The sequence below is a fragment of the Lissotriton helveticus genome, chromosome 9 (genome assembly GCF_964261635.1).
Source record: "Lissotriton helveticus chromosome 9, aLisHel1.1, whole genome shotgun sequence".
Lineage (NCBI taxonomy): Eukaryota > Metazoa > Chordata > Amphibia > Caudata > Salamandridae > Lissotriton > Lissotriton helveticus.
The window spans coordinates 718,789,446-718,803,201 of NC_136070.1; positions in this window are offsets into that span (position 1 = coordinate 718,789,446).

Sequence of the window (13,756 nt, forward strand, 5' to 3'; positions counted from 1 at the left end):
CTTCGCATTTGGAAATTACGCTCATAAAATATGATTAGGTAAACCAAATGTTATCCATTGGAGATATAGGTCTTGCAGAAGTGAAAAACAAATTTACGTTTTTTCCCACCAGGACATGTAAATCTTAAAGGTACATCTCCTGCTTTTTAGATACATTACACCCTGCCCTCTTGGCTGTCCAGGGCCTACCCTAGCGGTGACTTATATGCATTAAAAAGTAAGGTTTGGGCCTGAAAAAAGGTTTAACTTGCCAGGTTGATATAGCAGTTTCAAAACTGCGCACACAGGCTCTGCAATGGCAGGCCTGAGACGCTTTTAAAGGGCTACTTAAGTAGGTGGCAGAATCAGTGCTGCAGGCCCACGAGTAGCATTTAATTTACAGGCCTTGGGCAAACGTAGTGCATTCTACTGGGGATTTATAGGTAAATTTAATATGCCAATTATGGATATGCCAATCAAGCTATGTTTAGGGGAATGAGCACAAGCACTTCAGCACTGGTTAGCAGTGGTAAAGTGAGAGAGTCCTAAGGCCAACAGAAGTAAAAATCCAGTAAGATAGGAAGAAAGCAGACTAAAAGTTTGGGGGAAGACGACCCTATGCAGTCAGGTCTAACAGCCTACACATGCGTCTGGTCTTACTCTAGACCTAATGGTCACTAATCTTTCAGATTTACTGACGGGGTACCAGCCCTACTCTCTTGGACTGACCATTATTTGCTATATTTATTTGTCCTTTTTCACTCTAGGGACCTCTTGGATAAGCCATGTTTCCATGGATCACACCCTTGGCATAAGGTAAATGAGACCAATTTATCTAATGATCTTTCTGAAGGCCCCTCGTTACTTAAAGGGAATCTAGCTCAGAATGCTAATTCAATCCATAATTGGCTGCAGGCTGCAACAGAAACTATTGCTCTGGTTAGATGCAAAGTGTCAGCCAGACCAAGTCTTTCTGCTCCTTGGTTCAATCGGGTGTTGGCAGAAAAACACAAATGTAAACCCTTAGAACACTGCTGGAGGAAAAACGTGCTTCTAGCAAGGAGATGTGTGAGGTAGCTTTAAAGGTCGACTATGAAGCCACTCGCAGAAGTCAAACTGAATTTTTTCTGACAATTTGCCTCAACATCTAATATCTCCAAAGAAATGTCTAAAATTATTCCATCTCTCACGGCTCTCAATGCCTGTATACTCTGCATATTGTTCCTTCCTCTGAACTATGTGAAAACCTTTCTCTCTACTTTTTTTTTTTTTGATAATCAACTTTATTGATTTTTAAGGGGAAACAAATAACAGCACGAAAAATCTGTCCAGCAGTCCATGGCATTTCCGCATGCGCTTGCCTTGATTGCATAAAAATAAACGTTTCAAGCTTAACCACAGCGCATAAACATTGCATTTGTGTACACAGGTAGACATTGGTTCTAATTAAACTAACTGATTTGTCCATTTGCCCCAGACCTTTTTATGCTTGGGTCGGCAACCCCGGGCCTCAAATAAGGGTTTGTCCTGTGCAGCACACCAATCTACACCTTGGCGCCATTTGGTTATACTTGGGGGTTTAGAATGTGCCCAAGTGTCGGCAATATCACACTTGGCTACCGCGATGGCCGTCCCAAGCAACAGTTTGTCAGCTCGGGAACCATCTTAGCCGTCCATTACTCTCAGGATGAGACGTATGGGGTCATTGAGATCCTGCCAGCCCAAGACATGTGTGAGTTCAGATTCTATTGTTACCCAGTACGGGATAAGGCTAGGACAGGTCCAGATCATGTGTTAGAAATTGGCTGGATCTTGACCGCAGCGCGTGCAGTCTGGAGAGGGACGTAACCCCGCCCTATGCAGGCACTCCGGGTTAAGATAGGTGATGTGCAAGTAGCATAGTTGAGTTAGGAGGAGTCTGGCTGAGGTTGTTATGATTTTGGGGGCCATAAGGGCGTCAGGTCAGTCCTCCTCCTCCAGGGGGCCCAGCCATCCCTCCCACCGGGTCCTGAGTGGATTGAGTGTCGTCGGGCCGTTATTGATAAGGGTGCGATATATCCGGGATACCCCTCCCTTCCCAAGGTTCCCCTTCATGACCTGAGCTTCCAATGGGCTGAACTTTGAGAGTGATGTGCCTGTTGAGATGTGTGCGCAGAGGGCATGTAATAGCTGCAGGTATTTGTAAAATTGTGAGGCATGTAGTGGGTATCTCCCTTGCAGGTCTTGGAACATCCTAATGTGGTCGCCCACCCATACTTCTCCCAGCGGTGATATGCCAATATAATCCCATTGTTTGAACCCCGCAAGTGGCGCCACCTCGTCTAACCACAACCCTTGCCAGAGAGGTGTGTGCTGGCTCAGTTTTTGGTCCCAGCGAGTGTGTCTTAGGGCCGTACGCCAAGCCACCAGGACCGCTCTGGTTATCGGTGGCATCGGGTTAGGTATTGAGCTTCCATATATGTATGCTTGGATTTGAGAGAACTCCATATCCTTGAGCGCCGTTTTGTAGGTCGGGTCAGATCAGCCTCCGGTGAACCAGTCGTGGAGAACTAGAAGTCAGTGGCTATGTAGTATAGGTGTAGATCAGTCATGCACATGCCTTCGTCAAAGGGTGGGATCCTACATCGAGGGCGATGCGTGGTCTCGCCCCTCCCCACAGAAACCTTGTGGCCACACTGGCTATCTCCTTAAACCAGCTGTGTGGGAAATGGAAAGTGGTTCTCTGAATTATGTAAAAGAAGTGTGGAAGGGTCATCATTTTAAACAGAGCTACTCTCCTGAGTGGGTTGAGTGGTAGGGTTTGCCAGTGCTTGAGATCATCTTTGGCTTGCCAACTCTAAGTCGGGACGTAGAACAATCCATAACCCTAAATATTTGAATGACTGTCGCATGATGGGAATGGTTGATTGCCAGTCAAAGCATTCCCTGGAGAGGTGGAGGGGCACCAAGGTTGATTTTGCTGGGTTGAGCCGGAGGCCCGAGATATTTTCGAAGGTTTGGAGGGCCCAATGGCACTTAGGACCAAAGAGGCTGGGTCTGCCAGGAAGAGCAGGACGTCGTCCGCGTACAAGGCGATTTTTTCTGTGTAGTGGCTCCATAAAGCCCATACTTGGATCAGGCTGTCTGACTGAATAAGGCATGCCAAGGGCTCCATTGCCAATGCAAATAGGAGGGGTGAGAGGGGACAGCCTTGTCTTGTGCCCCTTTGAATAAGGAATGCCTCCAATAGGGATCCATTGGTGAACACACTGGCTCTGGGGTTAGAGTAGAGGACTTAGATGAAGAGCCGTTATTGCTGACCCAGGCCCATCATCTTCAAGACGTCCTCCAGATAGCGCCCGTCGACCGCAGCGAAAGCTTTTTCGAAATCGACAAGGAGGAGTGCTAGGTAGGGTGTGAGGAGTTGATGGTGTGCAAGAGCCAGGTGGAGGCACCTTAGGCAGTGTCTAGTGCTGCGTGCTGGCATAAAGCTGAATTGGTACGGGTGGACTAGTTTGTGAAGGAGTGGATGGAGGCGTTGGGCCAGGATCGTGGCATATATCTTTATCTCGGTGTTGATTAACGAAATTGGGCAATAATCTGCACAAGTTGGGGAGGGCGCTTGGGTTTTGGGGATAACAACAATGGTCACCTCGTCTGTCTCAGAGGGAAATAACCTGACCTCTGCAACATGTAGGTAGAGGTCAGAGAGGTGGGGGAAATGTAAGTCCCGGTAAGCAGTATAGTATTCCTGCGTGAAGTCATCCGGCCCCGGCGTTTTCCCGGCCTTCAACGAGGAGATTGCATCATACATTTCCTCTGGGGTAAATGGGAGGTTTAAGCCTGCTGCCTCGGCCTCTGTGAGGCAGGGGAGTCGGATCTTCGATTGGTTCAGCATGTCCGGAAGGGAAGCTTCCGGTTTACAAGCGGAATACAGGTGGGCGTAGTGGTCTGCAAACACCTGTGTGTGTGCGGGTGATGTGTTTTGGATGGTCCTTGAGGCATCTCAGACTTCGGGAATTATTTGGTTGGCCAGGGGATAGGAGACCAGACTGTTCAGCAACCTTCAGTTCTTATCACCCCTTCGTACACTCGGGCCACGGAGGAGCACCACAGCATCTTGGCCGACTTCAGGGAGATCGGTTTGATCTCTTCACGAATGGCCGCGAGTTGAATGTCTCTTTGATCGTCCGGGGTCCCATTTGGGGCCGTTTCCAGCCGTGTTGCTTGCGCCTCAAGAAGGGTCAGGCGACTGTTTTGCACCAGTCGCCGTGCTTGGACCTGGCTTCTGGCTACTCCATGGATAGTGGCTTTAGTTGCCTCCCAGAGGGTGCTCGGGGAGGAGACCGATCCCTGATTAGCAAGAAAGTATTGGCACAACTCCTCGCTTATCGGTTTCTTGACCTCCTTGTCCTGCAGGAACTAGGCGTTCAGTCGCCACACTGGCCGAGGCATGTCAGAGGCTCCACCAAATTGTAAAGATAGGGCTGAGTGACCTGAGATTCTCTGGGGGAGGATGGCAACATTCGATACTCTTTGGCATTCGGGTGGGCATGAGGATCAAGTCAGTCTGTAAATGTGTGTGGTAGGCTGCCGAGATGTGGGTGTACTGAGAAGCTCGGGGTTCCAGACCCTCCAGACATCGCATAGGCCTAGGAAAGCTGCTCAATCGGCCAATTTCTTTGCGTGAGTTAACCTAGCAGGGGAGGGTGTGCCAATTGTGTCAGGCGTCGGTGGCATAACTGCACTGAAGTCGCCCCCTATCACTGTCTGTCCCAGGGGTAGAGCAGAGAAAGTATCAGTGAGTTGTCGCAATCAGGAGGTGAGCGTAGCAGGAGAGTTCTCTCTACTTTTATGAGAAGTTAGAAAATATCAATGCTTACTTCTGTTTTTTTTTTTTTTAAAGACCTTTATTACACACTCTTGTAGAAAACACAGCAAAAGGCCTACAACCCCAGGGGGCCGGCCGCGACATCTGTAGTTGCTTGTCAAGACTTGTATATTAAAACACAGCCCTTCAGCCGACAACCCTGGGGCCCGGCGGCGCATCAATGCTTACTTCTGTGAAGATGAAACATATGTCACTGGTTCGGATTACCCCTTAAAGAACAGTGAAGCACCAGGACCAGGTCAATCAATCAATCAGGTCTTTGTAAAGAGAACTTCTCACCCTGGTCTAGATCTCTTCCCTGAACTGGAGCAGTGGAGGTCGTTCAAGGCACTGGCTGCGAGGTAGGAGAAGGACTTTCCACCAGTTCTGTTCTGTAGAAGCATGGGATGGTGGCCAGGGAGAGGTTGGCTGAATGGAGGTTTCTCTTGGGGGCGTGGAAGGAGAGACGGTTGTTGAGATATTGTGGTTCGATGTTGTGGAGGCCCTTGTACGCACGCATGAGCAGCTTGCAAGTTATCCTCCTTTTGACGGGGAGCCAGTGGAGATAGCTGAGGTGTTGTGTGATGTGGTTGTGCCTGGGAATGTCGAGGATTAATCTGGCTGCGCCATCCTGGAGGGTCTGGACCTTGCAGAGGAGTTTTTTGTTTATTCTGATGTAGAGGGTGTGGATGTAGTCTAGTCTGCTTGTGAGGATGCATGTGGCTGTTTTTCTGGGTTCCGAGGGAAAACATTTGAATGTTTTACGGAGTAGGTGGAGGGTGTTGAAGCAGGATGAGGAGATGGCTTTGATCTGGTTATTCATAGTGAGCAATGAGTCCAGTATGATGCAGTGGTTACGTGCGTCGTCTGTCGAGGGGGGTGGGTGGGTTTTCCTAGGGCGGGGGGCCACCATGTGCCGTTCCAAGCTGAGGGGGGGGAGCGTAAGATGAGAACTTATGTTATCTCCTTGTTAAGTTTCAGGCAGCTGTTCTTCCTCCAGGTTGAGACGGCTTTCATCCTTTCTTGGAAGTTGTGCCTGGAAATGTTGGGTTCCTTGGTGAGGGAGAGGATGAGCTGGGTGTCATCAGCGTAGGAGACAATGTTGAGGCTGTGGTTTCTGACGATGGTAGCAAGGGGGGTCATGTAGATGTTGAAGAGGGTGGGGCTGAGGAAGGACCCTTTGGATACTCCACATCTGGTATCTGTCAGTTCTGAGAGGTAGGGCGGGAGTCTGACTGTGTTGTGCCTTTGAGGAATGAGCGTATCCAGTCTGGGGTTTTTCCTCAAATGCCGGTGTCATGGAGTCTGGTGGCTAGTGTGCGGTGGGAGACGGTGTTGAAGACTGCCAATAAGTCCAGGAAGATGAGGGCTGTCATTTGGCCCTGGTCAAGGAGGGCGCAGATGTAGTCAGTGATGTTGATGAGTGCAGTCTTGTGCTTTGGTTGCTGCGGAATCCAGAAAGGGAAGGACGTTGTTGGCTTCTATGAAGTATGCTAGTGTTGATGGCCTTTTCGATGACCTTGGCCGCGAAAGGAAGCAGCAAGATGGGTCTGAAGTTCTTGAGGTCTGTCAGGTCTGCACAGGGTTCTTAAGGAGAGGATTGACTTCGCTGTGCTTCCAGTCGTTGGGGAATGTGGGAGTCTCGAGTGAGCAGATAATCGTTCGACATAGCTCGGTGTGATGACTGTGGCAGCCTTATGGAAAATGTGGAGTGGACAGGGGTCTGAGGGTGCTCCGGAGCGGATGCTCTTCATGGTCTTTAAGGTGTCTTCTGTCGTGAGCGGGTTCCAGGTGAGTAGGGTCTGTTGGGTGGCATCGCTGGGGGTTGGAGTTTAGGTGGTGCAGAAATCTTGGTCGTTGTCATAGAAAGTCTTGATCTTGAGGTGAAAGAAGAAGCTGAGTCTGTTGCAGAGGTCTAGGGAGGGGGGACGTCTGTTTCGGGTTTGGCAAATTCCTGTATGATGGAGAAGAGTTCCTTGGAATTGAACGTATTGGAGAGGATTCGGTCTTTGAGGAAGTTCTTTGTGGCTTTGATGAGTTGGTGATGTGCTGTGTTGGCTGTACTGTAGGCGGTGAGTGTTTCCAGGGTTTTACTGTTTCTCCAAGTCTTTTCAAGTCATTGGCAGGAGCGCTTGGATTCTTGGAGTGCCATGGTGAACCAGCTTGCTTCCTTGTGTCGCCCTGTAACCTTCTGGAGGGGAGAAGAGTGAGTCAACGCAGTTGGTGATCCATCAGTGGAGGTTGCTTTGCGCTGTCTTGGCGTCTGGCATGGTTGGGGGTGGATTGCTGGTTAATGCGGATATGAGGTGTTCTTTGGAGACTTTGTTCCAGCTTCTGTGTGGGAGGCAGCGCACGTGCTTGTGTGCGGTGGGTTTTCTAAAGGAGAAGTGGATGCAGTGGTGGTCAGGCCAGAGCAGTTCCGTGGTGTGTCTGAAGTAGGCGCTGTTTCCTCCTGCAAAGACTGGGTTGAGTGTGTGTCCTGCTGTGTGAGTGGGGGCAGAGACCAGTTGCTTCAGTCCTATGATCTCGAGGTTCTCTAGGAGGGCTTGGTATTGGGGTTGTCGTGGTTGTCCAGGTAGAAGTTTAGGTCTCCGTGTAGTATGTAGTCGGTGGAGGCGAGGGTGTGGGGTGTGATACGGTCAGCAATGATGTTGGCGAATGGAGCACGGGGTCCAGGTGGTCTGTGGACGAGGGTTCTGCGGAGAGTTGTTTTGGGGTTGATCTGGAAGTGGAGATATTATATGGTGGACGAGGCATCATCCAGGTCGGTGGTTGTCATGTGGGGGGAGTTTTTGTGGATGATGGTAATGCCTCTTTTTGGGCGGGTGGGCGGTCTTCTCAGGATCTTGTACCCATCAAGGATAGCGGTTGCGATTCGGGTGCGGAGCTGGCATTGATCCAGGTCTCTGTGAGGAAGGCGACATTGGGCGTGTGAGTGTTGCGGAGGATGCAGTATATATATATGCACAACCAGTATGTGACAGTGACTTTTAAATATTGAAAACCATTGTTTCAAGTCAAGAAGATCTTTATTTCGGCAGTGCGCCATAAAATAAGCAAATATATAAAACAGTGCAAAATAGATAGCATTCAAAGTTCATAATGTAAAAACAATTACGGCAGATTTTTTCCATACACACAATTGGTCGAGTTTCATAAGTATTAGCCACAGTTAAAATTATTAAGACAATAAATAAATTTCATGTACCACTTTAAGAACGTATTAAAAAGACAGAAAAACAATATGCCACAGGCAGAAAGTGCGGGCTTAGATTCGTGCAATGAATAGCCTGCATTGGAGCCACATAGCAGCCAGATATTTTGAGACGGCGAATACAATTGGATCAGTTGTGTCGGTTTTTAGTATTCTGAATGCATGCATGCATTGTCGAAAGCCTAAGTTTTTACATAAAGGAAGAAGCCAGTAGTTCCTAGCCTTGCGGTATCCTGGACAAAAAAAACAGTACGTGTAGTTCAGTTTCAGTATCATATTTACAAGCTGGGCAATTTTTCGGGGCTGAGGGTGACCACCTGCGAGTAAGCGTTCGCAGTGGTAGTACACCATGCCTCCACTGGACATATAGTTTTTTCGCTGAGAGAGGGTAGATGTCATCGAAAAATTGCTCAAATAAATAAATATCTTTGCCCAGGAGAAAAGAGGCTGTTGTAGAGCCAATTTGTGAATTGCATTGTACAGCATTAAGTCTATCAGCACGAAATATGTTCGTGAGCTGGGTGCGCGAGACTTTTTTACAGCCCCGATCTGGGCCAGACCATAGCTCGGAGATTTCTAGCCTTATAAATTCTTTCCTTATGTATGCAAGCCAGGGAAAATTCCCCGAGACTGTGTAAATCATGATCTCCTTAAGTTCTTCTCTGTATTGCGACAGCTCCGGGGTGACCCAGAGCCTACGCCAAAATCTCAGGGGTTTTAGTGCTAACTCTTCATTAATTGGTCTAATGCCCAGATCAAGCCTTAACGGGACAAGTGGGGTACTAGATGGTTATGCTACTAGCCCTCGTAGAAATTTATTTTCAATCACGGTGATTTCGGGCCTAACAGAGTAACCCCAGAGCTCACCCCCGTACATAAGGGCACCCCTAGCTTGTGCCTTGTAGACCTCCATAGGGGTCCCAGAGGTTTAATTGTAGATTTGTTAGATAGTTTAGCAATACCAGGGCATAGTTTCCAGGTCCGACGTGGGACTTTTCAGTCCAACGATGTTGCACTGGAGCAGGGGGTGCCTCAGGGCTCTGCCCTGAGCCCCACTCTGTTCAACCTGTACATGTCTCCTTTGGCTGAGGTGGTACAGGCGTTCGGGTGGAGTTAGTCTCATATGCAGACGACAGCCAGCTGCTGATCTCCCTATCCCAGGCACCCTCGGATGAGGCTTCCAACTTTAAAGCATGCATGCAGGACTTGGCTTCCTGGATGAATAAGAACTGCTTAACCCCTTCCACGCTCATGACGAGCTGGGCTCGTCATGAAGTAGCCTGCTGCTACGCTGATGCCGAGCCCAGCTCGTCATGAAAGCATGAAGATCCCGGAATCCCAGCACAGCAGGGGAATTCCCATAGCATTCAACGTGTTAAAGTTGAATGGAGGTAAAACCGAGGTGATGGTGGTGGGTGGAGACAAATCCAGTTGGACTGCGGATTGGTGGCCACAAAGTCTAGGTCCTACCCCTGTACCCTGTACGGAGGCTAAGAATCTAGGGGTATGGGTGGACCCCGCCCTTTCTTATGAAGGTCATATTCGTCGACTAGTGGGGAAATGTTTTGGTGTGTTAAAAACCTTAAATAAAACACTGGATCTGCTCCCTCTAGAAGCTAGTCAGACGATGACGCACGCTCTTATTACTTCCTGTCTGGATTACGGGAATGTATTATATTTGGGAGCGTCTGAAAAGAATCTGGGACGGCTGCAAGTCTTGCAAAATGCAGCAGCACGGCTGATTTTGAAACTACCCAGGCAGGCGTCGTCAAAGTCAGCGCTTGAAACTCTCCATTGGCTCCCTGTCAAGAAGAGGGTGCTGTTTAAATCCCTTCTCATTTGCCACCGCATTCTCTGGCACAAGGCTCCGACGTACCTCGGGAACTTGGTCACTAGGTATGTGCCAGGTAGAATTTTGAGATCTGATGGGACTGGGCAGCTGGAAATCCCTAGGATTAAGAAAGCAAGAATGGGCGGTCGCTCTTTTTGCTTCTTAGCTGCACAAAACTGGAACAAACTCCCGGCCTATCTGAGACTGGAAAAGTCTGAGACCAGGTTTAGGAGTCTTCTTAAAACTCTCCTGTTCACCCAGTAGTTTCTGCTACTGCTAAGGGTTATGCTCTGTGTCTGACAGTCCTTCTCCACAGCGCGGGGACACGCCGGGAAGGCGTAACCAGGCGCTTTATAAATATCCTTAAAAAAAAAAAAATACCACCCGAGAGTTGGGCCAGTTTTAACTGTGACTTAATCTGCTGGGGGCCCCATGTCAGATTTTCATTAATTGTGAACCATTCTAGCATTCCTATTCTCTTGACCATCATTTACAAGACTATATTTACATAACATTAGCTATGGAAGGGCCTCTTGGGCCCCATTGCCATCCTCCGCCACTCCACTCTGTCTCCCCTCTGCTGTGAGTTTACAGCTGACCTCCTCCTCCTGCATTGCCTGAAAGAAAAATATTACTTTTTTTTAGATTGTATCAGATTTCAGAGGCACCTGTAGAAATAAGAACATACGTTTCAATTCTGCTTTGCAGAAGGTCTTTACCTTTGTCCCAAAAAAAAACAGAACATGTATTTAAAAGGAGAACACTCCAGGGTCAGTTATCTGAAAACCGGAACTGTGCAGGGAAATCCAGGACGTCTGATCACCCTACCACTGCAAGGTACTGTTTGGCCAACGATAACACAAAAAGACATCTAAAAGCTTATCCTACTGAGGGTCAAAATAATGAGCATCACGCCAGCCAACAAACTTCTCTCAGCACAAATTGACTTTAAGGGTGTTGGGCTACTGTGGCCGCAGATCAAATGCATATAAATGCTGCCTCTAATCTCCACACACTGAGGTGTAGGTTGCAGAGACTGAGGTGCAAGACCTCCCCTGTTGTTGAGAAAGGAGGTCCTTCCAAAGAGGTAGCTAGATCGAAAGGCATATGCGCTCACCCAGAAGTGCTGGTACTATACTCTCCTAGCCCACTCCTTGGCAATTAAGATGACTTGGGCCCAATCTGTATTGACTTTCCTCAGAACTCAAGAAAGCAGCAGGAACGCACACAGGAGAAGAGTTCAGGCACAGCTGAAATGCGACTCCCAGTGACTTTTCCGGGAGACTACTCCAGTGTGCAGTAGTTTTGACACTGCGTTTTTTTCAGTGCAAAATGATTTTATTAACCCTGGTTATATCTATTCTTCACTGGTAGAAGATGCCCCTTTTACTAGTTGGGGTGGAGATGTCACTTGTGATCCACCCGCCGACGTCTGCACTGCTTGTCTACTCTGTAATTTATATATTGTGTTGAATGGTAGGCCGCCAGAAAGATGTCCTGCTGGTTCAGTCACCTCTAGAGATGTATTGCTTCCTGGTCAGGACCCTACTGCTTGTTGCAATACAACGTGGCTGTCGTTTTTTCAATGAGGACCAACACCAAGCTCCTCTTGATGAATGGCAGGAAGGCTTTCAGGCCAGACGTACAAGTTACTTACCTTCGGTAACGATGTATCTGGTGGAGTAGTTGTCTAGCAGCAGATTCCTTAACTTAGAATATCTCCAGGTGTCACACTAAATCCGGAATTTAGCGAGGTCATAAGTCTCTCCCGGCGCGCTGACTTCATTTTTTTTGGGAGAAACTTTTCCGCAGCACTTTCCGGAGCCACCAACGAAACTATGAAAGTATGGGAACAGTGTGCGAAGGATGAAAAATAGGTAAAAGAAAGAAGGTGGATGGTGCAAAACACCACCATAAAAGACAGTATCAGCCACTGTTGACACTTAAGTGAAGAAAGAAAGGCAGATCAAGCTCTGATAAAGAACCCCGCAAAGAGAAGCATGGACCCTCCCCACAGGCTGAGTAACAAGGAAAGAATATCTCAACAGACAAAGGTAGATTGTCATTACCACGTAGACCTGTGCCGGACAACAAGGACGGGGCACAGGAAGATAACAGTCCACTGCGATAAGGTATGAGAAGAATATCACTTTTCCTAAAGAAAATGGGGGAGGCCAAAACACAGCCCAGCAAATCCCCAAGAAGGTGACTATAGAGGAGACTATCAATCTGCATCAATGGAGAAAGCGGGAGGGAGGGAAGGCAACAGGAGAAGAAGATGATGAATCTCCTGATGATGGTGAATCAAAATGCACCGTTTTACAGGAATGAAGCCACCCGGAGGGAGGCAGCCGCATATGGCAATTTTTAAAGGGGTGTAACCATGTGAGCACCCTGGAAGAAAACCAATGGCAACGGAATGGAAGCCAAGTGGAGAAGCCCACCAGGCAAGGTCCTCACAGAACGGGGAGGATGGGTGGGCGTTAAGGAATCTGCAGCTAGACAATGTCTACCAGATACATTGTTACCAAGGGTAAGTAACTCGTATATCTGATAGAGACATCTAGCCGCAGATTCCTTAACTTAGAATAGATACCACAGCCATACCCCAAGGAGGGGGGGTCTGAGATAGAACAACAGAAAGTGCCCAAAGCACTGAGCCGTCAACACAGTGACGGGCTATGGGGAAGGCTGCGGTGGAACAGCCAGTCAGCAACCCATGTAGCTCGAAAGAGCAAAAGACAACGGAAGACAAGGCATTCCAAGTCTGTTGGAATGGCGCGACACCATACCCGTATGAGTTTGAGATGTATAAATGGCACTAGCCATATCCCAGAACAGAAGAGTGTATCCAGAACGAAGGCGGAAGAAGGACTACTCCCAGACCAATGGTGCACAAAATGGACACTAACCAAAGCTGGAGGATAACATGAAGAGATGTAACCAGAGCCTACCAGGCTAGCCCACGCAAGGGAGGCCGGAGAGGCCACATCCGGGAATCGAAGGGCAAGAGACAGGTACTGAGCAGTGTGTTAGAAGTACCAGCGGGAACAAAGGACATGCTAAGCGCACACCTAGTCATCAAAGGGGCGAACTGTATCACCCTGAAGCACGCTGATGCGGGCCACAACTAAAAAATGCACAGAGCAAACAGCCACAGAGAAAACAAGGTGGCGTAACTAAAACGAGCATGGGACTGCCCAACCAGGCAGCTTGAAGGCCAAGGTGAGAAGTTACTCACGAAATACAGTGATGCAGGGTGCAGCACCTGGGACGACCAGCATCAGAGGCTCTGTCCCGCAGACACAGTGTAGGGTGACACCCAATGACAAATGACACATCCGAAAGGAGTGGCAGCAGAGGCACCATAAGTGCCAATAGGAGCTGTGAAGAGGAACACGCATAAATGTGGAGAAGAATCTCAGATCTCCAGACCTCGTCCTCCAACTGTGAGGTGAAATGTACCCCTACAGAAGAGAGGGACTGTTTATTATATGAACACCAAGAAAGGAATATCTTGAAGGGGGGGCACCACTCAAGGGAATGGAACCCAAGGAACCCTTATTGCCGAGGGTGCAGGAAAGGGCACCGAAGTGCACTTAAACGTACTAAGAAAAGACACCGCCGTGTAGAACGAGGGCAAGTTAGAGTACAGCCCCGAAATGCTCCCTGAAACACGTAGAAATAGTACCATACCTCACAATAGCGAAAAGAGATGGAGATGTAGAAAAGGGGATACCCCCATGGGCATATATATATATATATATATCCACTCCACTTCCCAAGTGCTTCGCTGCACAAACCAGGGTCACGGACATGAAAATAGTTGTAACCTGATTAGTTTATTTTTAGTGATGGAAGACGTGTATGCCTCTGACGCGTT